This window comes from Eptesicus fuscus, chromosome 16, assembly GCF_027574615.1.
Source record: "Eptesicus fuscus isolate TK198812 chromosome 16, DD_ASM_mEF_20220401, whole genome shotgun sequence".
Taxonomy (NCBI): domain Eukaryota; kingdom Metazoa; phylum Chordata; class Mammalia; order Chiroptera; family Vespertilionidae; genus Eptesicus; species Eptesicus fuscus.
The window spans coordinates 62,157,467-62,184,969 of record NC_072488.1 but is presented as its reverse complement, the minus strand read 5'-3'; the positions used below and the strand labels follow the sequence as shown (position 1 = coordinate 62,184,969).

At 47.2% G+C, this 27,503-nt stretch overlaps 1 long non-coding RNA gene across 2 annotated transcripts; it reads left to right on the top strand.

The window, feature by feature from the left end:
- The first annotated feature begins 1,237 nt into the window (after positions 1 to 1,237).
- On the top strand, positions 1,238 to 4,299 carry LOC129151864 (uncharacterized). Of its 2 annotated transcripts, none has more exons than XR_008558570.1 (5): positions 1,238 to 1,336; positions 2,277 to 2,540; positions 3,254 to 3,322; positions 3,451 to 3,634; positions 3,993 to 4,299. It is a non-coding gene; the product is annotated as an uncharacterized LOC129151864 (long non-coding RNA). The 2 variants fall into 2 exon arrangements; XR_008558569.1 differs by having other exon boundaries at positions 3,186 to 3,322.
- The last annotated feature ends 23,204 nt before the right edge of the window (positions 4,300 to 27,503 follow it).

Here is a 27,503-nt window from a genome sequence, read left to right as displayed (position 1 = left end):
CTGTAAAAAGTCAATAAAAAATAAATGTTTAAAAGATTTAACCCCTTAGACCAGTGGTTCTCAACCTTTCTAATGCCTCAACCCTTTAATACAGTTCCTCATGTTCTGGTGACCCCCAACCATAAAATTACTTCGTTGCTACTTCGTAACTGTTATTTTGCTACTGTTAATGAATCGAAATGTAAATATCTGTGTTTTCCAATGGTCTTAAGTGACCCCTGTGAAAGGAGTCGTGACCCACGGTGAGTCACTGTCCCTCCAAAACCAGAGGGATGAGCATCTCGGCCTGAGGTCCTTCCCAAAGACAGGGGCAAGAGGCGCCTCTCAGACTGAGAGGTGGTCAGCAGGTGGGTGAAGCTGTGGGCAGGTTTGGTGTTCCACAGACACAGGTTCAGAGCTCGGCTCCGCCTACAGCTGTGCGACTTTGGGAGGGTAACTCCGCCATCTGGAGACCGGGGCCTGAGCCCTGGAACCCACACCACTGGTCAGGAATTGGTGGCACCAAGTGGCTTCCTAACGGAGGTGAAGCAGAGTTTGGGCTAAAATCAGGCAACTCTGGAGGTTTATTCTCCAGGGAGGAGACTTGACAGGGTCGCTGCACTGGAGGCCGGTCCATGGAGTGGAGGGCAGGTGTCCTAGACTGAAAAACAAGGGGATTCAGAAGGGGTGGACAGGTTGGATGTCTCCCAGATGCCAGTAGCCATGTGTGCTCGCACCTTAGATGGGACGTTACATCCTCTTCAAGGCATCTGACTAGCAGGAGACATTCCCAGCAGAGCAGTCAGGACACATCTTACCAGGGGGGAGCCCATGAGAGGTCAGGGTCCCCGGACACCTGAGGAGCGCCTGCAACACCAGAGACAAACCGATGTGAGAGCAACAGAGCCAGCGGGCATTAGGCACAGAGACAGAAGCTTTAAAATGCCCGTCATGACCTCAGAGGAAGCCACTCTGCACGGTGAAACCAGAGCAGGATGCTATGAAAAGGAGCATTTGGGGAAGAGCAATTGGAAATTTAAAATACGCAACAGAAAGGGAGAAATAAAGCTCAAAACTTAAAAAGACATTCTGCTTCTAACCCAGAGATGAAATATCTGAGGACAGCAGAAAGAGCTGAAAGTGACTGTCCCGGGCTGTTAGAACCTGACGAGAAGACACGGGGTTTTGATTTTTCATAATCTTACCTCCCACAGGTCCTGGAAGCTATGGCATGCATAACCGTGGTTTGACAAGCCCAGCAAAGACAGACGGGGTCCCTGCCCTCAAGGCTGCCTGGGGCAGCTTCAGGACCTGGCCCCTTGTTTACAAATCAGAAGCACCCCTGGGAGAAGATGAGGTGAGTGAGCACAGGGCAGGAGGCAGTCCCTCTGTGCTCCTGGCCAGACACTGAAACAGCAGCCACTCACTGCTGGGTGTCAGGGGCTCGGTGCCGTGTGTGGCTGGGGCGGGCTTACTCCGTGTCCCTTGTGGGCACTCAGCAGTGGGTCAGGTCTCCCAGGCTCGGCAGAGCAGAAGCCCTGGAGCACCACCTCCCCTGGGCCTGCCAGCGGCCTGTGTGGCTCCAGGCCCGGCCCTCCAGGCTAACCCTCGGGCTGTCTCAGCCTGGATCCCATCCTGAGCCAGAGCCCAGGCCTGTCCAGACGCCTGCGGAGCCTGCCCGAGGGCCCCTCACACTGCACACCCAGCACTGCCCACGGCGATTCCCTGGCAGCCCAGTGCTCACGCTCAGGTGGACCTAGAACTGTCTGCAAAATGGAGACCCTGGTGTCAGTTTGGAGGGGTCCAGGGCTGCTGTCAGAGAGCAGCTGGCAGGCCTGAGGCACGGGGCATCTTAGTCCTTCTCAGGGAAGAGCAGTGACTGGTGGCCCATGGATACTGGACGTTGCTGGGAGGAGCTGCTGGTGCAGGCTCAGTCTCTAGGGAGCCCGCATCCTCCCTCAGGTGGGGGTTCTCTCCTTTTCCTTCCTCCAGCCCCTGGAGAGCCCAGGCCCCTGGGAGAGAATTGCTCTCAGGGCCCTGCTTTTGGTGCAGCTGGCCCTGGAGGGGGGAGGGGCTCCCGGGACACTAAGTGTCAGCTGCCTGTGCTGCATGGCCCTTAGGGCAGGACACTGCTGTCCTTTGGAGTGCCAGTCATTGCGCAGGCGGAAGTGTGACTTAAAGTTAAGTCAGATAGAGTCCCGAGTGTGAGGCTGTCCCGGCAGGAGAAACAGGGGGAGATAGGACAGGCAGGCACAGGCTCCCTAAGGGCACGGTCCACCTGTCCCTCCCTCCTCCAGGACCAGGACACGACCAGGACTCAGGGGCTGGGCCAGAGTCAGAGGTGGCTGTCTCGCAAAAGGCCCAGGATCCCCGTGGATGTTCCAGGTCTGCCGACTCTCCAGCCTTATGTTCCCCGCGGGCTAGACTTCAGAGGACAGCCCCTGTGAGCGGTTCCGGGCGCTCGAGTTCCCAACCGCAGGCAGCACGGGGAGTGGACGGTGCATGGTGCCCCTCAGCCTGGGTTCTCACACCTGTTCCCATCAACAGTGCTTGTCCTTCAAGTAAGGCCTGTGTGCAAGTCCCACACATACAGGAGGTGAAAGTGGAGGTGTTAATGCTGAAGCGGGAATGGGGACCCACAGTTCCTCAACTCCCCTTCCCTGCCTCCCCTAGGGGCCAAGCATGCAGCTCCTGCTTACATCCCTCCAGTGAAGGGGAGACTTTCCTCCTGAGGCCCCAGCACCCGCCCCCTCAGACCACCGAGGTGAAGCCGCCCCTAGAGCGGGCACCGGCTCTATTGTGCACACGTGGGCGCTCACACTCTGCCCTGTCCTGGCTCCCGCCCTCACCAGGTGCCACTGTCCTGGTCTAGGCAGCGTGTTTCCACATGTTCTAGAAGCTCCATGTGTCCTAAGGGTGGGCTCCCCACCCTCCAACCCTTCGCTTTTCCGGGCCGCCCTGTTTGGTCTATACCCGAATTCTGGGTGAAATTTCCTCTGTTAACAACACTGTTTGAGCCCCAGCCCCAGACCTCACAGACACAGAAGCACAGGCTGTCATCCCGCACAGCCCATGCCCACTGTGCACGGGGCCTGGCGCTCAGGGGAGGCAGGACCCCTCCCGGGGCATCTCCAGAACCCGGGTCCGTCCTTCTGAGGGCGCTCCCTGAGCTGTGGCAGAATCACTCTGTTCTGTCTCGTTTGCAGACTGGATGGCGTAGTCTGGCTAGACTGGGTCAGCGGCCCTTTGGTTCAGGGTGGTCCTTTCCTCCCAGGGTCCCCGCCAGGCAGCTTAGAGAGCCGCAGGGATGCTTCCAGTGACCGCTCACCTCGCGGCCTGAAGGGTAAGTCGGCCTTCCTTCTGGGCACTTTCCAGTGCCCTTGGATCTCCGCTCCGGGCTTGGGGTTATCTGTATGATTTAAAGAAGACCATTGGCAAGTTTTTCAAAGCTTGATGGGTTTGCCTCCATAGGGCACATCATGCAGTTTCAGGCTCAGGCCTGGGAGTTTTCACGGATTTGGGTTCCGATCCAATCTCCTCACTGACCAGCTCTGAGCACCTGGGTGAGCTACCCATCCTCCGAGTCTGAATTCCTGCAGCTTCCAGATGGGGACAGGGCTGGGAGTTCCGGTCCATCATGCTCAGAGGACACGGGGTGAGTGTGATTCCTTTACGGTGTCTAAGCTTGTTAATGGTGCAGAAGATGGTCTGTCTGCGCTGTCCCAAGGGCTAAGCAGTGTGGTGCCTCACAGCTGTTGCTAATTTCAGCTTTAGCAGGAGTTCTGCATTTCCTCCCACCTTTTTTTTTGTTTTTAAATCCTGGTGTGAACTTCTAGAGAATTCCAGCATGCCCTCGACATCCCCAATGCCAGCCTGGGAGAAGTGTGCTCTGGGTTCCCCAGCAGGGCTCCCTCTGCTCTGTGAGCAGGAGGCAGCGCAGAGCCCACTGGAGGCAGGTGAGTGAGAGTGAGAGTCTGAGTGTGTCCCTCTGTGTCCCCTCTCCCTGACACCAGGTTTCTCCGACGCGGCCTGCTCCACCGCAGGCCCGAGAGCTTCCGCAGTGAGGACCTGATGCCCAGCAGGGACACAGCACTCTGCCCCGCCCCAGGATGCCAGCAACCCAGAACGCAGTACCTTCAGCCGCCAGGAGTACCCGCCACCCAGAATGGGCCTCCCCACAAGGAGGCATCCAGAAGAGGGGTGTGGCCCAGCCTCAGGCCTGGGGGTCCCTGTGCCCTCGGAGCAGAGGATGGTCACCCTGGAGTAGTTCCTGGAGGAGCGTGACCAGGCTCCCCCTACTCTGTGTGTGGCCCTGGAGGGCTCTTTCCTCACTCTCTTCTCAGATGGACCTGGACCAGAGGGGAGACATGGACAGCAAAATCACAGAGAGGGATGGGGCGGGGCTGGCAACCTGGCTGCAGAGGTGGCTGGATGGCGACATAACCACTAGCCAGAAAGTGACTGTGCTGGCGGCCAGCCCAGACCTGGGAGTCTGTTCTCTCTATCTGTGCAGGGAGCGGCAGAAATGCAAACATGGAAGGTTAAGCCATGCAGTATCTGCTGCAGTGACTCTGCGCTGCCGCTGGGCAGGAGGTGGTCCTAGGCCCTCTGTCAATAAACGGGCAAGGCTGTGCTCCAATGACCCTTTACTCATGGACACTGTCCTTTGAATTCTATAGAGTTTTTTTTTAATGCCATTCTTTTAAAAAATTGTTTTAATCATTTAAAAATGTAAAGACTTATTAGCTCCCAGGCCATACAAAAATGAGTGGCAAGTCCTGGCCGTCTGGCACAGTGGTTAGAGCCCGTGGGCTGAAGGGCCTCGCGTTCAGTTCCCAAGCACTGTTTCACATCTTGAAGTGGTTTCATTACAAGTAAAAATTACATAATGAGCTACATTCCACTTCCCTCAGTGTGTAGCTTGATTTGCTATTTGAGCAGCAACAACCACCAGAGTAGCTGTTTACAAAATTTAAAAGAGCATTGCTTTGGTTGCAACAGGAATGATTCAAAACAACTCCCTCCACTAAACACTTCCTTAATCATTTTCCTTCCTCCCTGAGCCCAGAATTTAACTCGCAGTCAAATTCATCTTAGGAAGAGCAATGGTCCCACTGGCACAGGATGGTACGGAAACATGGTACACACCCCTGGTTCTACCAGAAGGGCCATAGTTGACTGACACAACTGGAACAATCTATCATTAAAATTAAAACCATCATCAAAACTTTTTTAGAAAAAAAGATAAAGAATGCCATCTGTAGGTGAGTGTTTCAGAAGGAGGGGAGCTGTACCAGAGAGACCCATGCAAAGATGTGGCTGAATCAGCCAAAGGTGCTCATTCTCATGTGAACACTCTTGCTCTGAGGGAGACACATTTCCTTTTGTTTCTATTTCCTGTGAATGGAAACCAGCCGGTCTATACACCAAGTCAGCACTCTCTAGGTATCCAAAAATGGAAACCTCAATGTATAAGTGACCTTTACATTTTAATTAATTTTAATCAATCTAAATTTAATTTTATAAAGTTATATGTGGCTTCAGGGCTGGTGTGGCTCAGTGGTTGAGCATCCATGCATGATCCAGGAGGTCACGGTTTGATTCATCGTCAGGGAACATGGCTGGGTTGCAGGCTTGATACCACATAGGAGCTGTGCAGGGGGTAGCTAATCAATGATTCTCTCTCATCATTGAGGTTTCTTCTCTCTCTCTCTCTCCCTCTCTCTGAAATCAACAAAAATATATTTTTAAAACTTGTATGTGGCTAATATTGACCATATTGGACGGAGTAGTTTAGGATACTAGAACATTGATTTGAAACAGTCATGCCTGAATCTCGGGTCACCTTTCCTTCACAAATCCAAGAAGAAATGTACGGGGCCATTAGTGTCCACAGCAGAAACAGGAAGCTCACCCTCAGACACTTCCCAACTGCCCTTCCCCTCACCACCTTCTCCTCCTTCTCCGGGGCTGAGGCACCTCCTTCAGGAGCAGTTTGACAGTAAACTGCCCCATGTCCCTTGCAGTTGGGACAGTTCTGGCCAAGGGCTCATGTAAGAGAGTCTCATAGTTGATTTCTGAGAAGCTGTTTTCCTCCCTGATGAAAAGCACAATAGTGAAGAGAGGACTGTTCTCCTTTCTTTGATGATGGGAGCTGTGGCCACCTTCTAGCCGGGGCAGCCATCATGTGGCCATGAGGGAACAGTGGGAAGAGAGACGCTTACCATGACCTCACTGAGCAGCTGAATTCAATCCTGGATCCACCTGCCTGTGGATTCATTATTTTGTGAGAAAAACAAATTTCTGTTGTTCAAGTCACATTTCATCAGTATTCTGTTGCTTACCATCCTCACCTTCCACACTGAAGGAGACCTTTAAAACTCCTGAGGGTGGACAAGGTTGTATCATTTCATGGTATTGCAAAAAAATGTGTAAGTGTGGGAGGAGAGAGGAGGACAGAGGAAAGATGGGAGATGCTTGAAAGTTCAAAAGTCTTCCAACTATTCCAGAGAAAATGTTGGGACACGAAGGCATGTGCACCAAGTATCCTATACAATAAAAGGCTAATATGCAATTCGACCAAACAGCAGAATGACTGGTCACTATGATGCGCACTTACCAACAGGGGGCAGAAGCTCAACAAAGTAGCTGCCCCCTGGTGGTCAGGGCGCTCCCACAGGGGGAGTGCAGCTCAGCCAGAAGCTGGGCTCTTGGCTGGCAAGTGCAGTGACAGTGGCAGGAGCCTCTCCTGCCTCCATGGCAGGCAGACATCCCCCGAGGGGTCCTGGAATGCGAGAGGGTGCATGCTGGGCTGAGGGACCCCCCCCCAAGTGCACAAATCTAATGGACTGAGCCCCTAGTTAAAAGCATAAAACAAAAACTTCAAACATCTGGAAGAGGATATAGCATAACAATCTCATAATAATGTAAGAATTATTTAAACAAAACCGAAAACAGCTGGTAAATCTCACCAAATTAAAATGGCAATTTTCTCACCCAGCCAGCATGGCTCAGTGGTTGAGCATCAACCTCTGAACCAGGAGGTCATAGTTTGATTCCTGATCAGGGCACGTGCCAGGGTTGCAGGTTCATTCCCCAGTGTGGGGCATGCAGGAGGCAGCCCATCAATGATTCCCTCTCATCATTGATGTTTCTCTCTCTCTCCCTCTTCCTTCCTCTCTGAAATTAAAATATATACATATTTTAAAATGAATAAATCTATATAAATAAAAATGTAAATGTTCGTTTGTTCAAAATCTTAAATCTCCGAAAGTTCTACACTAATAGCTTTAAAATTTTGACATAACATTACATTGGAATATGCACGTTTTTTTATATGCCTTATACCTACAATTATATAGATGTCACACCTGTGACAGGTAAAAACATGCTTTTTTGTGTAAAACAATGCCATCTGTTGGACGTAAAAGCAACACAAGCTATCCTAAATATTTTACGATTCCATTTCAATGGTTCCGATTTATGATCTATTTACGATTTCCAAATTTCCAATTTTACGATTCCATTTAAATGTTGATAATGAGAGAAGATTTGTGCTTAGAAATCATGAACAAAGTTATCAATCAATTGGGAATGCCATCACTCAATCGATCTGTTGCTGTTCATTCGATGTAGAATTGTGTCGTGAACAAAATTACAACACGGGTGATCTTTTGTCGTATGTGCAATCAAATATTCCTAAGCTAACGCTTGAGCAAAAAGGCATTTATGATCAAATAATGCACACTGTCATTAACGGGGTTGGAGAAATCTTCTTACATGCGCCAAGAGGAACCGGTAAAACGTTCCTAATTACATTGATTCTGGCAGCAATTCGATCCCAAAATGACATAGCCTTAGCCTCTTGCATCATTCGGAATAGCTGCGACATTGCTATCAGGTGGAAGGACTGCTCATTCCGCTTTGAAATTGCCATTGAACATGCAATTCATTGAAACTCCCATGTGCAACATTTCCAAAGCATTCGGCATGGCAAAAGTATTGCAGAAATGCAAACTTATTGTTTGGGATGAATGCACAATGGCGCACCAAAAATCGCTCGAGGCTCTTGATCTATCATTGAAAGATTTGCTTGGAAACATCAGACCATTTGGGAACGCATTAATATTGCTTGCAGGAGATTTCAGGCAAACGTTACCTGTAATTCCTCCATCGACACCAGCGGACGAAATAAATGCTTGCCTGAAATACTCTACTTTGTGGCGACATGTAAAGACGTTAAAATTAACTACAAATATGCGTGTCCAGCTGCAAGATGATTGAACAGCTGAGATATTCTCACAGCAATTGCTGGAAATTGGGAACGGAAAGGTGCCGGTTGATCTGACTTCAGGATGAATCTCATTACCTCATAACTCCTGCAATTTAGTGACTTCAAAAGAAGAATTGGTTGAAAAAGTATTTCCCAATATTCAAACCAATGATAAGAATCACGATTGGCTGAGTGAACGAGCTATTCTTGTGGCCAAGAACAAAGGCATCTACGAACTTCACAATATCATTCAGTCTAACATTCACAGCGAGGCAGTCACATACAAGTCTGTCGACACTGTTGTGGAAGCAGATGAAGCGGTTAATTATCCAACAGAATTTTTGAATTCACTCGATCTGCCAGGGATGTCACTCGATCTGCCAGGGATGCCACCGCACGTACTGCAATTGAAAATCGGCGTGCCAATTATCATGTTGCGAAATATCAACCAGCCAAAGCTTTGCAACGCCACGCGGCTTGCAGTAAAAAAATTAATGAGCAACGTGGTAGAAGCAAGAATCTTGACAGGACCTTTCAAAGGTGAAGATGTCCTCATTCCTGGCATTCCTGTGATTCCAACGGATATGCCATTTCAATTTAAGAGATTGCAATTCCCAATTCGATTGGCGTTTGCAATCACCATCAACAAAGCTCAGGGCCAATCTTTAGAATTGTGTGGTTTAGATCTAGACACGGATTGCTTCTCACATGGACAATTATATGTTGCGTGTTCTAGAGTCGGCAAACCAGACAATCTCTATATCTGCACAGACAATGGAACAACAAAAAATATTGTATACCCACAATATTGTGAAATTAAACATATTAGAAACATGCTCTTTCTCTTTTCTTTCTTTTCCATTTAACCAGACTGAGCCACAGCAACGCGTGGTCAGGAACAGCTAGTGAATAAATAAAATGCTGTTTCTTTGCTGATTTTTTGTCTAGAGGATTTATCCAGTGATGTCAGTGGAGTATTAAAGTCCCCTACTATGATTGTTTTGTTGTCGATCTCTCCCTTGATATCTTCCATGTGTTTTTTTTAATGTATTTGGTGCTCCTGCATTGAGTGCATATATGTTTATCAGGGTTATATACTCTTGTTGTATCGATCACTTTAGTATTATGAAGTAGCCTTCCTTATCTCTTGTTATAGCCCTCACTTTGAGGTCTATTTTGTCAGATATAAGTATTGCTACCCTAGCTTTTTTTTTTTTTTTTTCCGTTTCCATTTGTGTGGACTATATTTTTCTATCCCTTCACTTTCAGTCTGTGTGGGTCCCTGTTCTGAGGGGAGTCTCTTGTAGACAGCTTATATATATGGGTCATTTTTTTTATCCATTCAGCCACTCAATGTCTTTTGATTGGGCATTTAGTCCATTTACTTTTACAGTTATTATTGATAGGTACTTGTTTGTAGCCATTTTTATTTTTTGTGCCTATGTTCCTTCTTCCCTTTTTACTTCTTCTTTTTAAACCAGTCTCTTTAGGATTTCCTGCATTGCTGGCTTGGTAGTGATAAACTCCCTTAGCCTTTTTTTTTGTCTGTGAAGCTCCTTATTTCCCCTGCAATTTTTGAATGATAGCCTTACTGGATAGAGTATTCTTGGATTTAGTCCCTTGCTTTGCATCACTTTGTGAATTTCCTTCCATTCTTTTCTGGCCTGATGTGTTTCTGTTGAGAAATAATTTGTTAATCTAATGGGAGATCCCTTGTACATAACTTTCTGTCTCTCTCTTGCAGCCTTTAAGATGCTCTCTTTGTCGTGAACATTTGCCATTGTAATTATGATGTCTTGCTGTGAGTCTTTGAGATTCATCTTGTTTGGGATTCTGTGTGCTTGTGTGACTTTTTTCATCCCACATCAGGGAAGTTTTCTGACATTATTTCTTGAAATAGGTTTTCTAACCCTGGTGCCTCTTCCTGTCATTCTGGCACCCCTATTATTCGTATGTTGCTTCATTTTATGTTGTCCCAAAGCTCCCTTGGGCTCTCCTCCTGTCTTTTAATTTTTTTTCTCCAATTTCGAGTTCAGTTTGGGTGTGTTTTGATACCCTATCTTCTAATTCACTAATTTGCTCCTCCACTTCTCCTAGTCTACTGTTGAAACTTTGCATGGTGTTTTTTATTTCAGCTATATCACTCTTTATTTCTTCTTGATTCTTACATAATTTGGTGATTTTATTTCTTCCATCCACTTCATGAACTGTATGACCCTTATTCTGAATTATTTTTCTGACATATTGCAAGCCTCTGTTTCACTTAGCTGCCTTTCTGGTGGTTTCTTTTCTTTCCTTTGGAGGTTTCTTTGTCTACCCATTTTTGCTCTCACCAAAGGATCTAGGTGTTGTGTCGTGCAGGGGCTGCTCCTTGGGTTGAAGTGGCTTCTTGGGAAGTGGCTGCTCCTTGGGCAGTCGTGGTAGTGGCTTCTCCTCAGTTTGCAGTGGCTCCTCTGGTGGGCACTGTTTACAGCCGTGGTGGCTCCTCTGGCTGGTGGGGGCAGGCTGCTCGTGCAGCTGCTGCTCCTCAGATGGTGATGGGCTGCTCACGGGGCTGCTGCTCCTCAGACAGGGGCTGGCTGCATGTGGCTGCTCCTCCTTAATGGGGGTGAGCTGCTCATGGGGCTGCTGCTCCTAGGATGGGGGCAGGTTGTGCGCTACTGCTGCTCCTCTGACAAGAGCGGGCTGCTCACAGACTGCTGCTCCTCAGACAGGAGCAGGTTGCTCACAGGACTGCTGCTCATCATACAAGGGTGGGCTGCTCACATAGCTACTGCTCCTCAGATAGGAGTGGGCTGCTCGCACGTCTCCTGCTCCTCACATGCGGTGGGCTGCTCATGCGGCTGCTGCTCCTTGGGTCAGGGGGATTGCTCTTTGGACAGGGTCTGGCTGCTCCCACACCTGCTGCTCCTCAGACAGGGGTGGGCTGCTCACGTGGATTCTGCTCCTCAGAAAGGGGCGGGCTGCTCTCATGGCTGCTGCTCCTCAGACGGGGGCAGGATGCTCGAGCAGCTGCTGCCCCTTGGGCAGGGGTGGGTTGCTCCTCGGACCGGGGTGGGCTGCTCATGCACCGCAGCCACAGGTGAGTGTCTGTATTTGAAAGGTCCTATGAACTAAGTACAGTGAACAAAAGCAAAGACTAAAAAGAGGGGAAAGAGCTGCACCTCTGTGAGCCCCTTTCTTCCCAGCTTGGCATGACCTGGGCAGCCATCCAGAATGCCCCCTCTGGGCTCAGTCTCTCGTGGCGGTGGACCCAGATCTAGAATACCTGTGACCAGCAGTCCTACAGACCTCCTTTCCACAGCCAGACATTATGCCTGACTCAAGGAACATGGCCTTGGTGCTGTAAGGTTTCCCTCTGACCCTCTGGGCTCGGAGGTCTTACAGTTCTTTCCAGCCCAGATCCCTGATTTTACCATTCTCCAGGTGTCCTCTACCCTTCCTACCTGCAAATTGTCTCACCAACTGTGAGTACTTCACCAATTCAGGGTGGATGTTATTTGATTTAGTTGCTTGTTCTATCTGCTCTGAGACAAGGCTCGGGACAGGTCCGTCTATTCTGCTGCCATTTTGTCTCCCCCTATAATTTTTTAAAAGTGTTGTTTACTGGCCTTGGCCAGGTGGCTTAGTTGGTTGGAGTGTCGTCCCATACACCAAAAGGTTGTAGGTTTGATTCCTAATCAGGGCACATATCTAGGTTGCAGGTTTGATCCCTGGTCAGGGAGTGTATGGGAAGCAACCAATCAATGCTTCTCTCTCATATCTATGTTTCTCTCTTCCCCTTCCTTTCTGTATAAAAATCAATAAACATATCCTCTTTAAAAATAATCCTATCTAATAATAGACAAATATGCAAATTGACCATACCTCCGACACACCCACAAGCCACACCCACAAGCCACGCCCACCATCCAATCAGAGCGAGCATGCAAATTAACCCAAACCAAGATGGCTACAGCCACAGAGAGCAAGGTTTCCTAGGTAACAGAGGAAGCCAAGCTTTCCACCTGCCCTGGCCAGGCCTAAGCCTCCACTCAAGCTACAAAGTTTCAATTATTGAAGGTAAACAAATTCAAACAAATGGCGGTGGAATGGAGCTTGGGAGAGCAGGCCAGGGTTGCCGCCGGCAACAGGGGAAGCAAAGCTTTCCGCACACCCTGCCCGGGCCCACCCGCTTAAGGCAACAAAGTTTCAATTATAACTCCAACACAAATGGCTACCAGCCTCGGAGGGAGCCCCAGGCGTGGCTCCACTCCAGGCTACAAAGTTTCAATTGTAAAAGGAAAATAAATTCCAGATACCAGGGCCTCTGCTTCGGTTGCCAGGGGGCGTGGCCGGCCTGCAAACCACCACAGGCCCCTAGCTCAGGCCGCCCCACGCCCCAAGGGAACCCCCACCTGATCCAGGACGCCCTTCAGGGCAAACCAGCTGGCCCTCACCCCTGTATCAGGCCTCTATCCTATCTAATAAAAGAGTAATGTGCAGATTGATCATCACTGCAACACACAATATAGCTGCCCACATGTGGTCAAAGATCCTGCCCCCATGTGGACACAAGATGGCCACCACAAGATGGCCAGCAGGAGAGGGCAGTTGGGAGGCACCCGGCCTGCAAGGGAGGGCAGTTGAGAAGGAAGAGGCCTGCAAGGGAGGGCAGTTGGAGGTGATCAACCCTGCAGGAGAGGGCAGTTAGGGGTGACCAGGCCGGCAGAGGAGGGAAGTTGGGGGCAAACAGGCTGGCAGCAGAGTGGTTAGGGGGTGATCAGGCTGGCAGGCAGAAGCGGTTAGGGGCAATCAGGAAGGCAGGCAGGCAAGCATTTGGGAGCCAGCAGTCCTGGATTGTGAAAGGGCAGTCGGACATCCCTTGAGGGGTCCCATATTGGCGAGGGTATAGGCTGGGCTGAGGGACAACCCCTCTCTGTGCACGAATTTCGTGCACCGGGCCTCTAGTTAAATAATAAAAAATGAAAGCATTGTTTACTAGAAGAAACAACACAAACAACCTAGTGGCTACTTAAAGAGTAAAGGTTTTGGTATCATACAATGGAATACCATGCAACATAGAATAAGGAAACAACAGCCACCTGACACAGATCAATCTATAAATAGCACAGTGTTGAGCAAAAACATCAAGTCAGAGAAGAGCATATGATATGGTGTCATTTATATAAAAATTCAAAATGAGAAAAACTAAACAATTCACACTTTAGTGACCCCTACATAATTGCAAAACAACGAGTAATGAAAATAAGGGACTGATTTATTGTAAGAGTCAGGACAGTATCTATCTGAGGGAGGCAGGGAGATGAGGATAGAGTCAGGAAAGACTCCCAGGAGACTAACTATACTGGCAGCCCCTATATTTTAACTTGGGTGGAGCTTATATGAATGTTCATGCATTATTCTTCAAACTCTGTATACGTATTTAAACCTCATAATTGAAATTTGTAAAATTTACATGATTATGTGTGCAAATTTTACAACTGATAAAAACCCAGCCAACATAGTATACATGTAATATAATGAGTCCTTACAAAACCTTTGAGATTTAGCAAAGCTACACATATGCCAATTTCTAAACTACCTTTTTTGTTGAACTTCAGCTTAACTCTTTTAAAACTATCTACCTATACTTGTTGCAGGTTCACCATCTGTGCCATGTTCCTAGTGCCAATCCATCCAAGGCGGTAAGTCTTACACCTCCAACTTAAGGCCAACCTACATTGGACACTTCATTGTCAACTCTTAGAATACCTTCTGCCAAATCCTACAGACAAGTAACGGATATTAAATATCATACTGAAGCAACATTACCAAGTCATAGCTAAGGAGGAAGCCACTGCCTCTGTGTGTGATAAACCACTCCTGTGTACAGCACCAGGTTTCCACTGCTTTCCTGGAACAGCATGGGGTCTATCTTCTAAAAAAGGACACATATTTTATTTTAAAGTCTGCAAATTATGACACATAATGATATTCAACTTCTCAAGAAAAGTGCTTGCGTTTACCTCCACTGGTGCAGTCATCCTTTGCCTGTATGTTGGTGATGGAGACAAAATGATCTGGGTCTTATCATCACTCCCTTGAAACTTTACGCAGCTGAAGATTAAATTACAAAAACACAAAGTACTGACTCATGCAATAACCCATACTGATCTCGAGGGTATTATGCTGACTGCAAAAAGCCCACCTCGGGGGTTTCATACTATAGCATTCCCTTTACATAACACTAGAGGCTCATTGAAAGGAAATTAATTAGAAGAAATATTTTAGAGGCTGGGGAGGGGCAGTGGGAGATTGGCTGGCATGGAAAGGACCGTGGGAGGGATCCAGGGCATGTCCAGCCCATCTCACCCAATCCTAATCAGCCAGAACCAGCATCGAGCTAACCTACGGGTTGAAGCGTCTGCACCCTGGTGGTCAGTGCACATCATAGCAACTGGTCGAACAGTTGACACTTACTAGCATATTAGGCTTTATATATATATATATAGATAGAGAGAGAGAGAGAGAGAGAGAGAGAGAGAGAGAGAGAGAGAGAGAGAGAGAGAGAGAGAGAGAGAGAGAGAGAGAGAGAGAAGAGGCCCAGTGCACAGATTCGTGCACACTAAAAGGAAATTAATTAGAAGAAATATTTTAGAGGGTGGGGAGGAACCGTGGGAGATTAGCTGGCCAGAGAGGGACTGTGGGAGGGCTCCAGGATGTGTACAGCCCATCTTGCCCAGTCCCTACCCAGCCGATTGGGACTGGCTGACTGGGGAGGGACTGCAGGAGATTTGCCAGCTGGGGAAGGACCACAGGAGGGCTCCAGGGTGTGTCTGGCCCATCTCACCCAGTCCCAATTGGCCAGACCCCAGCAGCAAGCTAACCTACCAATAACAGCATCTGCCCCCTGGTGGTCAGTGGACATCATAGTGACTATTTGAATGGTCAAATGGTCAGACACTTAGTATATTAGACATATATATATATATATATATATATATATATATATATATGTAGAAATGGTCCAGTGCACGAATTCATGAAAATTGAAAGGAAATTGATTAGAAGAAATATTTTAGAGGCCAGGGAGGGACCATGGGAGGTTGGCTTCAGGGCATGTCTGGCCCATCTCGCCCAGTCCTGATCAGCCAGACCCCAGCATGAAGCTAACTTCCTGGTCATAGCGTCTTATCTGGTGGTCAGTGTGCATCATAGCAACTGGTCAAACAGTTGAATGGTTGGACACTTAGCATATTAGGCTTATATAGAGAGAGATTTTTAAATGACAAAAGTATAGAGATGGAGAACAGGTTAGTGGTCATCAGGTGTAGGGACAGGGGTGGGGTGGTGTATGTGACTATAAAGGAGAAGCATGAGGGAGAGCTTTAAGGTAATACAGAAGTTCTGTCCCTTGACTGTGGTGTCTGCACAAATTTACACACAGAGAACTTCCTAGAATGCGTGCACGCGCGCGCGCGCGCACACGCACACACACACACACACACACACACATCCATTTAAACTGATAAAACCTGAATAAGGTCTGAATATGATGTCAATTCCCTAGTTTTGATCATGTACTGAATTATGTACTAAAGTTATATAATATGTTACCTCTGGAGCAAAAAGAGTGCAGGACCCCTCTACTATTTTGCAACTTCCTGTGGTTTATAATTATCCTATCTAATAATAGGGTAACATGTAAATTACCATCACTCCGCTACGCCCACGATTAGGCGGCGGGAGGCTGGGGGGCGGGACTCGGGGTGGCCTATCCGGCCATTGAAAGGCACGGATCCGCTGCCACTATGGGGGGCTACGCTGCTGTTGAGAGGCGCAGGGGGTGGGAGTCCCGCCCCCTGCGCCTCTCAACGGCAGGGTAGCCCCACTCAGCGGCCACGGACCATCAAAAGCATGGGAGCTGGGTGCCTGTCCGCTCAGGCACCAGGCTTTTCAGAAGCCTCTGCCGCGCTGGAGGCTTCTGAAAGGCCTGGTGCCCTAGCGGACAGGCACCCAGCTCCCCGTGATCGAAAGCAAAAGCGTGGCAGCTGGATGCCTGTCTGCTCAGACACCAGGCCTTTCAGAAGCCTCCGCCGCGCTGGAGGCTTCTGAAAGGCCTGGTGCACTAGCGGACAGGCACCCAGCTCCCCGTGATCAAAAGCAAAAGCGTGTAGGGGACCCTACACGTGCATGATTCAATCATGCACTGGGCCTCTAGTTTCAAAATAAAGAGGTAAGCAAATGGGCAAAGACATGCATACACATCTCCCCTAAGAAGGTAAATAAATGGCTAATAGGCACATGAGAAGATGCTCAACATCGTAAGTCATTAATGAAATGCAAATTAAAAGCCCTTCACACTCCCTGGCATGGCTACAATGAGAGACCAACAATACCCAATCTTGTTCAGGAGAAGGAAGCTGAAGCCCTGAGATGTGGCTGGTGGGAATGGAAACAGTCTGGCGATTCCTTAAAAAGTTAAAAGTGCATTTACCATTTGACCCAATCATTCCACTCCTAACCATCTACCCAAGGAAAAAGAAATCACATATGTCCTCACAAAGACCTTAGCTCCAGTGTTCATAGCGCAGTAACTCACAGTGTCAAAAAGTGGGAACAGACCAAACGTCCATCACCTGCTGAGGGATAAACCACACGCGGTGCATGTGCACCATGGACACGGGCACAGAGAGGACTACAGCATCACACGCGCTACACATGGGGCCTGGCAAACATTGTGCTGGTGAACGAAGCGGGCCACAAAAACGGCCTTTCCTACGATTCTATCATCTGTCCAGGAAGGGCAAACCCACAAAGGCCGGAAGCCTGCAGAGCGGCTGCCCGAGGCTGGGAACAGGAATAAGAATGACGGCAAATCACGGATAAGGGACCAACTTAAGATGAGAGGAATTGAAAAAGCTGGATTGTGGTGATGGGTGCACAACTCTGTTCATTTACTAAAAACCATTTAATTGCACATTTAAACGTCAATTTTATGGCATGCAAATTATTGAAATAAAGCTACTTAAGCAGCTAGAAAGAAAGAGAGAGAGAGAGAGAGAGAGAGAGAGAGAGAGAGAGAGAAGGAGCAGCCCTACCTTTATTTACACAAAATCTATGGAATATGCACTTACCGTGACTGCAGCTGGGACTCTACTAAAGAGCAGGAGAAATTCTGCCCACATTGGTCAGATGTAATGAACACTTCTGAGGACCTTGAATTTTTCTCTCTGCCATAGATACATTAAAGAAATAGCTGTCAGCATTGGTTCAGAAATTTACTATTAAAAGTCATAGAAAATATTCTGCAAGAAACCTAAAAAGTCCATGGGCCAAGCAATACCTTAGAGACCCCCAAACACTTTTAGGATTTGAATTTCATGATCTCTGAGATTACTTCACTTTGACTCTCTGAGTCCACTCCACAGCTTTTTTGGAGGGTGGGGGAAGGAGAATCAAAATAAATTGAATTAACATCAATGGACTTTTTCTTTTACTTCCATATTATGCTAGTCACCTACTGCTAAAGTAATGCAGACTTGAATTCTAACCCTTAAGGGGCGCAGGCATCTCATAACACCTCTCTCCTCTCTCTCTCTCTCTCTCTCTCTCTCTCTCTCTCTCTCTCTCTCAAACTAGGTCCTACTTCATCACTCGTTTTAACACCAAGCCACTAATGCCCAAAAATTTCTTCCTGGAGTTGAGGTGCAGAAGACCAGAAACCTGTAACAGGGATCTGCAGGGATCTGCAATATATTCAACTTACCAACAAGGTCTTTAAAGACAGGGGTTTTATTTTATATGTGAGGACCAACACAGAGAAGCGCCATCAGCACTGTAACCCCATCTCTCCTCCCCTCCAACCACCCCCTAAGAGCATGCATTTGCCTGCTGTGTCCCAGCTCACCCCCTGCCTGTGTGTGTGATAAACACCACCTGCTTTCTCCTCAGGCTAATCTGTCCATTGTCAGTCCCTCTCCCCTGTATTTCCAATGCTTTCCCTGCTTTGGGTGTGCTCCTTAAAACCTCCTCTCTCAATTAAGATAAAGGTCTCAAAATATAAAGGTGGGCTGACTATTACTTTTAAATCTTTATTGTTGGAAGTATTACATGTATCCCCTTTTTTCTCCCATTGACCCCTTATAGCCCGCCCCTGCCCCCCACCCCAGGCCTTCACCATCCTATTGTCTGTGTCCATGGGTTATGCATATATGCACACAAGTTCTTTGGCCGATCTCTTCCCACCCACCCATCCATTCCCGCCCCCTCTGACATTCCACAGTCTGTTCCATGTTTCTGTGTCTCTGGATCTATTTGGACGGACTATTAGATGACATGAAGGACTCATTGAAAATTGGCGGGTGTGACAATGGTGTTGCGGTTAGGTGAGGAACTGCCCTCACTTTTGAGAGACACACTGAGGTATTCGGCCATTAAAACGCATTTTCTTTAAGTAGGTCAGCATACACAAACTCGCCCTTGACCCAGACTTCTGTCCGGCTAGTTGTGTATCCTCACGGCCATTCAAAGGCAGACTCCTTAACACAGCCTCTGTGTCCATGTTCACTTCCTCAGCCCCATTTACTTCCTCCACCACCTGCTCCCCACGTGTTCTAGCCAAGGTCCCTGTGCAACCCGTCAGAAGGGAGGGGATCCGCTCTCCGTTCTCAGGCCTCAGGACTCCAGAAGGAGGATGACTCCCTGTAAGCCTCATCCACAAGGAAGCGGAGATTTGAAAACAGTTTTAGAAACTAAGACATCCATTCTTAGTTGAGACAGAGGAAAATGGACTCGGTTGCACATTGCTGACGGGGGTGTACATTCCCTCCTAGAAAATTCTGGTAGAATCTATTTAAAAATGCCCATGCTTTCCCCACATGTTTTGAGAGAATCTAGTGAATAAGCACAAATTATATAAGGAAATTTACTGTACAGTTATTTGTAATGGCAACACTCTGAAAACCACTTCCACTTCATCAATAGGAAATTAGATGAAGAACTATGGTATCTATGCTATGAAATATTATGTAGGTCTTAAAAATAAAGAGATGTGTGTGTATTGAACTGGAGGGATGGCCATGATATTTTATTAAGTAGAAAAAAGTAGTAAGTAGAAAAAGCAAGTTACCGAGTATGTGTAAAATAGCCTCCCATTTTTCTCTTACAGAAAAAAAACTACTTATACAAGTATATAAATCTACACATGCACAAACATGTATGAAAGAAGTAACACATATGTATTTATGTAAAATCTGGAATAATACCCACACACAAAAACTATTAACATTGGTGAGTATGAAGGAGAGGGATTATAGAGAGGACAGTGAAAATGAACTGTTTGTATAGTAGTATCTTCTTGTTTAGTTTGATTTTTTGCAGTGATTCTACATTATTTTTATAGTGTAAAAATATAATAAAATATTTTAATTGAATGTAAAACATTCTAATCCTGTACTATCAATAACGTAAATGATATTATCAACATCCTCATACTTTTTTCCTTTTTTAACAATTGAGATGTAGTTGACATGTAACATTATATTAGTTTTGGGTATACAACTTAATGATTTGATATTGCATATATTGCAAAATGATCAACACAGTAAATCTAGTTAATATCCATTACCACACAGTTATAATTTTTTTCTTGTGGACACCATAATTCTGAAGTCATCAGTTTATTCATTCACTAATTCAGCCCATGGGCTCTGCATCCAGTTGATCCATATTCAGTGATGCCTGGCATATGCTACATTGTAGGGCATAGCAGGGAACAAAACAGAGCCAGACACCACCTTCAAGGTCTACAAGGTAGAACAGATATTAAACTAGTAGAGCATGTGAACAGAGTGTGACAAGGCCACACACACACACACACAAATGGGATTCTGTGAGAAAATCCTAGGGTGCCTATGAAGCTGCTTGGACCGTGTGACCAGGAAAGTCACTCTGAGAAGAACACGCATAAACTGAGACCCAAAGGTTGAGATGTAACCAAGAGGTCAAGAGCTGAGAGGAGCATCAACCCACTCCACAGGGGGAGGCTGGCTGTAAGAAGCCTCTGTTTGATGTGCACAAGGAATCAGAGGAGGTCAGAGTGTCTGGAGCCCCCTGAGATGAGGTCAGAGAGGGGGCTGGACACCGCGGAGCTATATGTGCCAGGGGGGAGTGTGGCTCTGGTTGTGAAGTACACGGAAAAGGGTGTAACTCCCAGAGGACTGCCAGGACGGAAGTTATGTTATGAGGCAGGTGCCAGTGACACAGCCCCCAATGCTGAGGGCCCCAGTCAAGTGGTGGGGACATCTGAGAAGTCACTCTGGTGTGGTGCTGACAGAGGTCTAGGGCACAACCCTTTGTCTCCTGAGGGACATCTCCATCACTTTGAGCCACCACTTTGAGCCAGCACCATGGCAAAGATGTCCTTCCATTGCAAATTACTAGAAGATAAACCCTCCCTCAGTCCTCTGTCCTGGCGTTTCTCACACGGTGCGATGGCTTACAGTTTGAAACTATGAATACAAGGTTTTATTAAAGACTAGATCTTTCTTTCACTTTTATACCACACTCAAACATTTCTCTAGCCTTCTGAAATCCAGTCGTTCCAGCCAAAGACCAAAGAGCCAGACGGTGGGACAAGTTGGTCACCCCACATGTGCACCTACTATGTGCTAGGCACCCTGAGAAAGTACAGGGAGAAAGTGAAATATAACCCTTTTCCTTGAAGACATTACCAGAATGGCAGTGGTATTGTTGATGCTCAGGTGCCTTTATCCTTTCATTTCTGTGTATATGACCGGCTCTCACCACCCACAGGCACCCATCTGCATGGCAAGGAAGGGGGTGCTTTTCTTTCACCTGGGCAAGAGGAATGTGTGTGACGAGGACGCTTACAGCAGAAAAGAAGAAACACATTTGGAATTCAGCTTTTGACTACTAACCCAGAATTTCCATGACAGTATTTTGGAAGTCATACTTTATTATTAAGATATAAAGTGGATATTCCCTAAGAGTAAGGTGACCAGACGTCCCGCTTTTGGCGGGACAGTACCGATTTTTATCAATTTGTCCCGCGTCCCGCGGCATTTTAAAAAAGTCCCGATTTTTGGAAAGAATGCACGACAAGCTAGGGAACGGCGGGAGAACGGGAAGGGAATATACAGTTTTCAGCGGCCATGTGGCTATTTAGCCAGGATATGAGTTTTATATTATTTTTGTTAATTTTATAATGTTAAACTTTAATAATAACAAATAATTGTTGAGAACTGATTATCGAGAACTGCTTATCAAAGTTCGCAATGTTGGTTTGTTGTTAGAATTTGACCATCATTGTTTGGACTTAATCTACTAAAAAAAATTCACTCAAATGAGAAATATGCCAAAGAATAAAATAATACTATACATACTTTTTAAATTATATTTGTAAATTGTACTTATGTTGAAATTTTAAAAAATATATTACAAAACTATATTTGTTGCTCCATATAGACCAAATTTTTAATCAAGAACCATACCTCCCCCCCCCCCCCCCCGCCCCCGGTCAATGGTGTCCCGCTTTACCAATGTTAAAATCTGGTCACCTTACCTGAGAGCCAATGAACGTGTGAAAAGCCAGACCCGCCTGACTTGAAGTGCGAACATGTCTCTGCACTCACCGCCACGTCAGTGGACCCGGCTTTCGGAGAGTAGACACACTGCGCCTGCGTGTGTCTAGGGCTGCCGCCCTTTGCCAACAGTGGACGCCAGCCTGCCCCTCACTGCTCCCTGATCTCCACCAGGAAGTCCCGCCCCTGGCGGAAGTTAGAGTTCGGGCATCTGGAAGAGGGTGGCTTTCCGGTGCTCATGGCCTCGGTAAGCACGAGGCAGGCATGGGCCTGTGGGTGGAGGGCTGCAGGCAGCAGGCAGGGCCCTGAAGCTGCTAAGCCCACGGTGAGGAGTCCGCGCTGGGTCCTCTGCGGAGGAGAGCTCATTGCAGGTCGTCCCTTAACTTCCCCAGAAGGTGGCCGGGGCAGGGCAGAGGGCAGGCCGGGCTCTGCGGGCACCTGCTGCTTAGGGAGCCGGCCTTCTGAAGTCAGGGTGTTATTTCATCCTCACCACGGCCAGTCCCGCTCCTGCCTGCACAGTGTGATGGAGCCCGGGCGCCTTCCTCCTGTGTCTCCCACCTCCTCCCCGTCCTGTGTGAGACCGGGATCCTCCACAACCTGATGGTTCTGGCTGGGACAGAATTTCAGGGAGATGTAGTCAGAGCCATAGACCTGACCACCGACAGCAGGCCAGGCATTCACTGGACGTGAACACAGGAAGTTAATGGTCCACTTCTCACTTAACCCTCACTCATGGCATGAAGGACACCAGATATGACTGGTTCCAGGGAAGCCATTGTGGTGCTTCAGCTAATGGCATCCCCTGAATTCTGTGCCCCAGCCATGAGCTCTCCCGATGCTGCGCCCATTGACCTCCAGTTCTGTGGGGGTCGGAAGGTCCTCACGGAATTGAGAGTGGGGCATGAAGCCCTTAGGGGTCAATCACTGAATTGCTCTTGAGTCACTTAAAAATAAAATCAGGTCTCTGCAGATTTGTGTTAAAATCCCATCGAATGAATGTATTGCTTAAATAACTTCAGTAACATGAACGGTATTGCTATTTTTAAATGCTATGTTGTTATATTTTATTTTGAAGACATCCAATAAATTAACATTTTGATAGAATTAAATAATCCCATTTGTTTGTTCAAAACACCCATACCATGTTCATGGATTGGTAGAATCAACATGATTAAAATGTCCATACTACCCAAAGCAAACTATAGATTCAATGCACTGCCCATTAAAATACCAACAGCATATTTCACAGACCTAGAAAGAACTCTCCAAAAATTCATCTGGAATAAAAAAAGACCCCGAATAGCCTCAGCAATCCTGAGAAGGAAGAAGAAAGTAGGTGGGATTTCAATACCAGATTTCAAGCTGTATTACAAAGCCACTGGCTTGCACGCACTCTTTTGTGGTTTCAGTCTGCCTCCCTGTTTTCTATGTCACTGTTATGTGTTTTCTTTAAAACAGTTCTAGTCCCATACATTTTGCTGCATTTCTCTGAAACCTTGGCCCTGAAATTTGGAAGCAGAGAGTTTAAAATTTTAGCATCCAGTTAATATTTCATTGGCATAAGCTCATATAGTCAACCGTTATTCAAATCCTGATTTGCATAATTATAAGAGAAGCAATTTTCAATATATCAAGAATTTCTAAGTTATATGTAATTTGCTGTGTTCTCAGTTCAGGTAACTACATTTATAAATTTGTTTCCCGTTTAGATCACGGGATTTTGTTTTGCATTATTTTAAATCTCATCATGCTTCCCACAAATGAAGGCTATGAGATTTGTGGTCGGTTCTATAAGAGGAATTGATTTAGGCAGTTATGAAAAAATAACACCTGTAGGTGGGATTTTTTTCATTTTTGTTCCTGGACTTTAAGTAATTTGTAATATTTATTGGAGCTAGATAGTTAATAAAAATGCTCATTGGTACTTTGTCCCCCTCTATCATAGGTCCAAAGATTTCATTTACTTAAAACTTTTAAATTTATTTTAAACAAAATAAAATTTTTAACCAAAATAAAATCATTACTAGTTTAGAAAATAATTAAAACACTTTTAGTTCATTGATTGATAGCCTAAATGTTTCAATTTTGTTCTGACATACCTGCATATCTGTTCTCTAAATGTCTTTCTTGCATGTGCTAGTTTAATATTCCTTGCACAGAAAGCTATGTTCAGATCTTTATGTTAAATGTTTCCCAAATATGCAGCTTCATTTTGTTCATTTTTCTTTCCTCTAAATTACTTATTAGTTAATATTCCATCAAATCGTTTTGTACGCAGTTGACTGGTGGGTTTAGGTGTTGTAATGTATGAGGTACTAACTGGAGCATCTCCTTTCACTGTGGATGGGGAGGAGAACTCCCAAGCTGAGCTACTAGGTGGGACTTAACAAAAGAAAATGAATGAATGGTTACTTCAAAGGAACTGATCAAATTTCTGCAATTTGGATGGTAGAAAAAAATAATTTAAAATGGAGATTGGCAAAATTATGTTTAAGTGCTTAACTTACATGTATAATTACATAGGAGGTAGATATAGACCCTTGAGATTTCCTTATATTTTATGGGCTCAGAGAGATTTTAAATTTCATAGGGAGTGTGTCATAATTTTGGTGTATTCTGAAGCACTTAGCATTGACCAGGAGCTGCCACAGCCCCCAGCCCAGCTGTGTTCCCTGCCAGAGCCCTTTGGAATATGGGGCCTAGAGCCATTAGGAATAGCGGCTCAAGAGCTGTTTAGAATGTGGGGTAAGGAGCCTTTTTTGAATGTGGAGCAGATAGCCGTTTAGAATGTGGGGCAAAGAGCCGTTTAGAATGTGGGGTGAGGAGCCGTTTGGAATGTGGGGCGAATAGCCGTTGGCAATGCGTGGCGCAGAGCTGGTGGGCACAGAGCTGGTGGGCCCAGAGCCGGTGTGCGCAGCGATGGACGGTGAACACAGCCTCAGGATGGACGATACTGTCCGGGAGCTCATGGAGCTCTTTCTACAGAGCCCGCTGGTGGCTTGGGTGAGTGCACCTGCCTCCTTGTCTCATTGCTGGTGCCCTGGCTCCTCTCCTGCCCCACTTGGGTCTCCACAGAGCCCACCCACCTGGGCACTGGCAGTCCTGGGACTCGGGTCTTCGCAGGTCTCCAAGCTGGGGGCAGGGGTCCTGGCCGGGGGGCATAAGGGGTTTCCTACTCTGGAGCCCCTGCACCAGGTACAGGACCCTGTGGTGCTCCCAGCTCTGGATCCCGCCAGGGCGCTAGGCTGCCGGTCTGGAGTGGACAGGGTCTGAGGGGTCACCCGGCCCATGTGGCTGGACCACTGGGGAAAAACACTCACTCCCCCAAATATCCTGGTGTAGTGTTTGAACCCGAGACCAGCTGGTGGAAGGTGGTGACAGGTGAGGGTTGGGGTGTGTCTGAGTGGGATGGTGTACCGGCTGGGACGGGCACAGTGACTCCAATAGATCAGAGACGACGTGAGAAATGTGTTGAAAAGTTTATTTTTCATGTTTCCCTGTCCTGTGACGCTGGAGAAAAGTGGTGAGAAAGTTTGCCTCCTGCTGTCTCACATCTGTAGCCGGGATCGGGGCAGGGAGACAGGCCCTGGGGAAAGGTGGGCTTGGTGCCAACTGAAGCGAGGGTGGGCGCTGGGTGACCCTTCAGCCCACAGGGGCCCTGCTCGCCGTTGCCCCGGAGAGCTTCAGAATGTGCACGTGGGGTGACATTTCCTGATTTCTGCCTGCACTCTCTCCTCGCAGGTGAAAACTTTGAGCCCAGTTGCCAGAGGCAAGGAAGACAACCTGTACATGCACTTGGTGGATGGCATCTTGCTGAACCAAGTCATGCTGGAAATGTAAGTTGTCCTCACAGGCAAAGGACAAAACTGATGCTCAGAAGGTGTGATTTAAGGGTGTAGAAATGGAGGAACCTGAGTTGCTGTGGGAGGGTTTCTCGTGGGCCAGTGGTCCCTCAGGATACGGGCCCTTTTGCTGCCATTCATTGGGGATGAAGAACTCCAGGACAGTGGGTGGCAGTTGGTTTGATGAAGGATATTTGGAACTGAAGGACTGTCAAGCACTTGGTGAAGATGGTTCAGTTAACTTCAAACTCAGGTATTAATGTGGCTCAAGCGTACACATTTTAAAAATAAAACTGGGGAAGGGGGTCATGGAAATGTAACAGACAGTGTCTGGCTACAGGAAGTGTCAGATGGGTCAGGAGCAATGAGAGTGTCTGAGGGTTCACTCCTGGTTAGGACCCTGATTCTGAGCTCCTTCACTTCATCTTCCACGTTCAGTTGCCCCATAGCGAGTGCAGTCGGTTAAGTGGCTTCTCAGGTCCTGCATTGAAAGCCACTGTGTTAGGAGCGGCACAGGGCGTCAGAATGCTGAGGGACCGATTTGGAGCATCTCAAACAGGGTCTGGGGGTGGTGGCACTTGTTAGTGTGCAGGCGGGACCACATCCTCTCCTGCTGCTGAATTCTGCAGAGCCTGTCTGACTGACAGCCTGCCCCACGGAGGTGGTGGCTCCTACCTCTAACTCTGTTTTTAACTCAGAAACGGCAGGAGAGGTGTTGGAACTAGTGTTGGTGTGGTTCTTAGGAACTTGAAGGAAAAGGGAACATCCTAATATTCTCCGTGGACCAACCCCTTATGCTCACCTACTCACCTGCAACTAAGCTGTCCGACTTGGGCATAAACCCTTTGGCTAATGGAGAATCAGCTTCATTTGTGGCCCATGCAGGAGGAGGAGTTAGCTTTTGCATATTCAGAAAGTGGTTTAGTCCTAACCAGTTTGGCTCAGTTGATAGAGCGTCGGCCTGTAGACTGAGGGGTCCCAGGTTCAATTCCGGTCAAGGGCATGTACCTTGGTTGCAGGCACATCCCCAGTAAGGGGTATGCAGGAGGCAGCTGATTGATGTTTCTCTCCCATCGATGTTTCTAACTCTCTATCCCTCTCTCTTCCTCTCTGTAAAAAATCAATAAAATATATATATTTTTAAAAAATTTTAAAAAGAAAGTGGTTTAAGTAGACTTACCTAAAAAGATCTGTTTTAAGAAATTTCCCAAGAACATAGCTCCTTTTGTGTTAATACATCATGTGCTATCATGCTGTGGGAGAGGGAGAAGTTTCATTTCTAATGTGTTTTTTTCAAAAGCCCTACCAATCTTACCAATCTTACCAACCCTGTGTTTGCTTAGATTATAAATGACAAATCTGTTAGCTTTGGCAGCACTTCTCTAAGAACACTGCCGAAAACGAGTTTTCCTGGGGTTGTCCCGTGGCATAGACAGGTTCTGGCAAGTGGTGGGGATTGACTGGAAAAGGGGTGCAGGAGAACTGGGAGGGGTAGAGGTTTTCTATCTAATGGCTGGAATATGTTTCACTTTAAAAACTCATCAAGCTGTAGCTTAAGATGTATGCACTTCACTCTGTGTAACAATCCCCTCAATTAAAATAGAAAAAGATCCCCAGCCCTTGTGTCCACATGTAGGGAACCAGCGGGGACTGAAGTCCAGGTATCTCTCATCCTAGCTGCCTGACGCTGGGCGTGGCACTCATCACCTCAGTTTGCTCATCTATGAAATGGGAAGTGCAGTGTCCCCCTAAGAGATGATTGTGAGGATTAGATCCGATGATGTGTGAGCATGTAGCACAGCGCCTGCCACGTAAAAGGTGTTC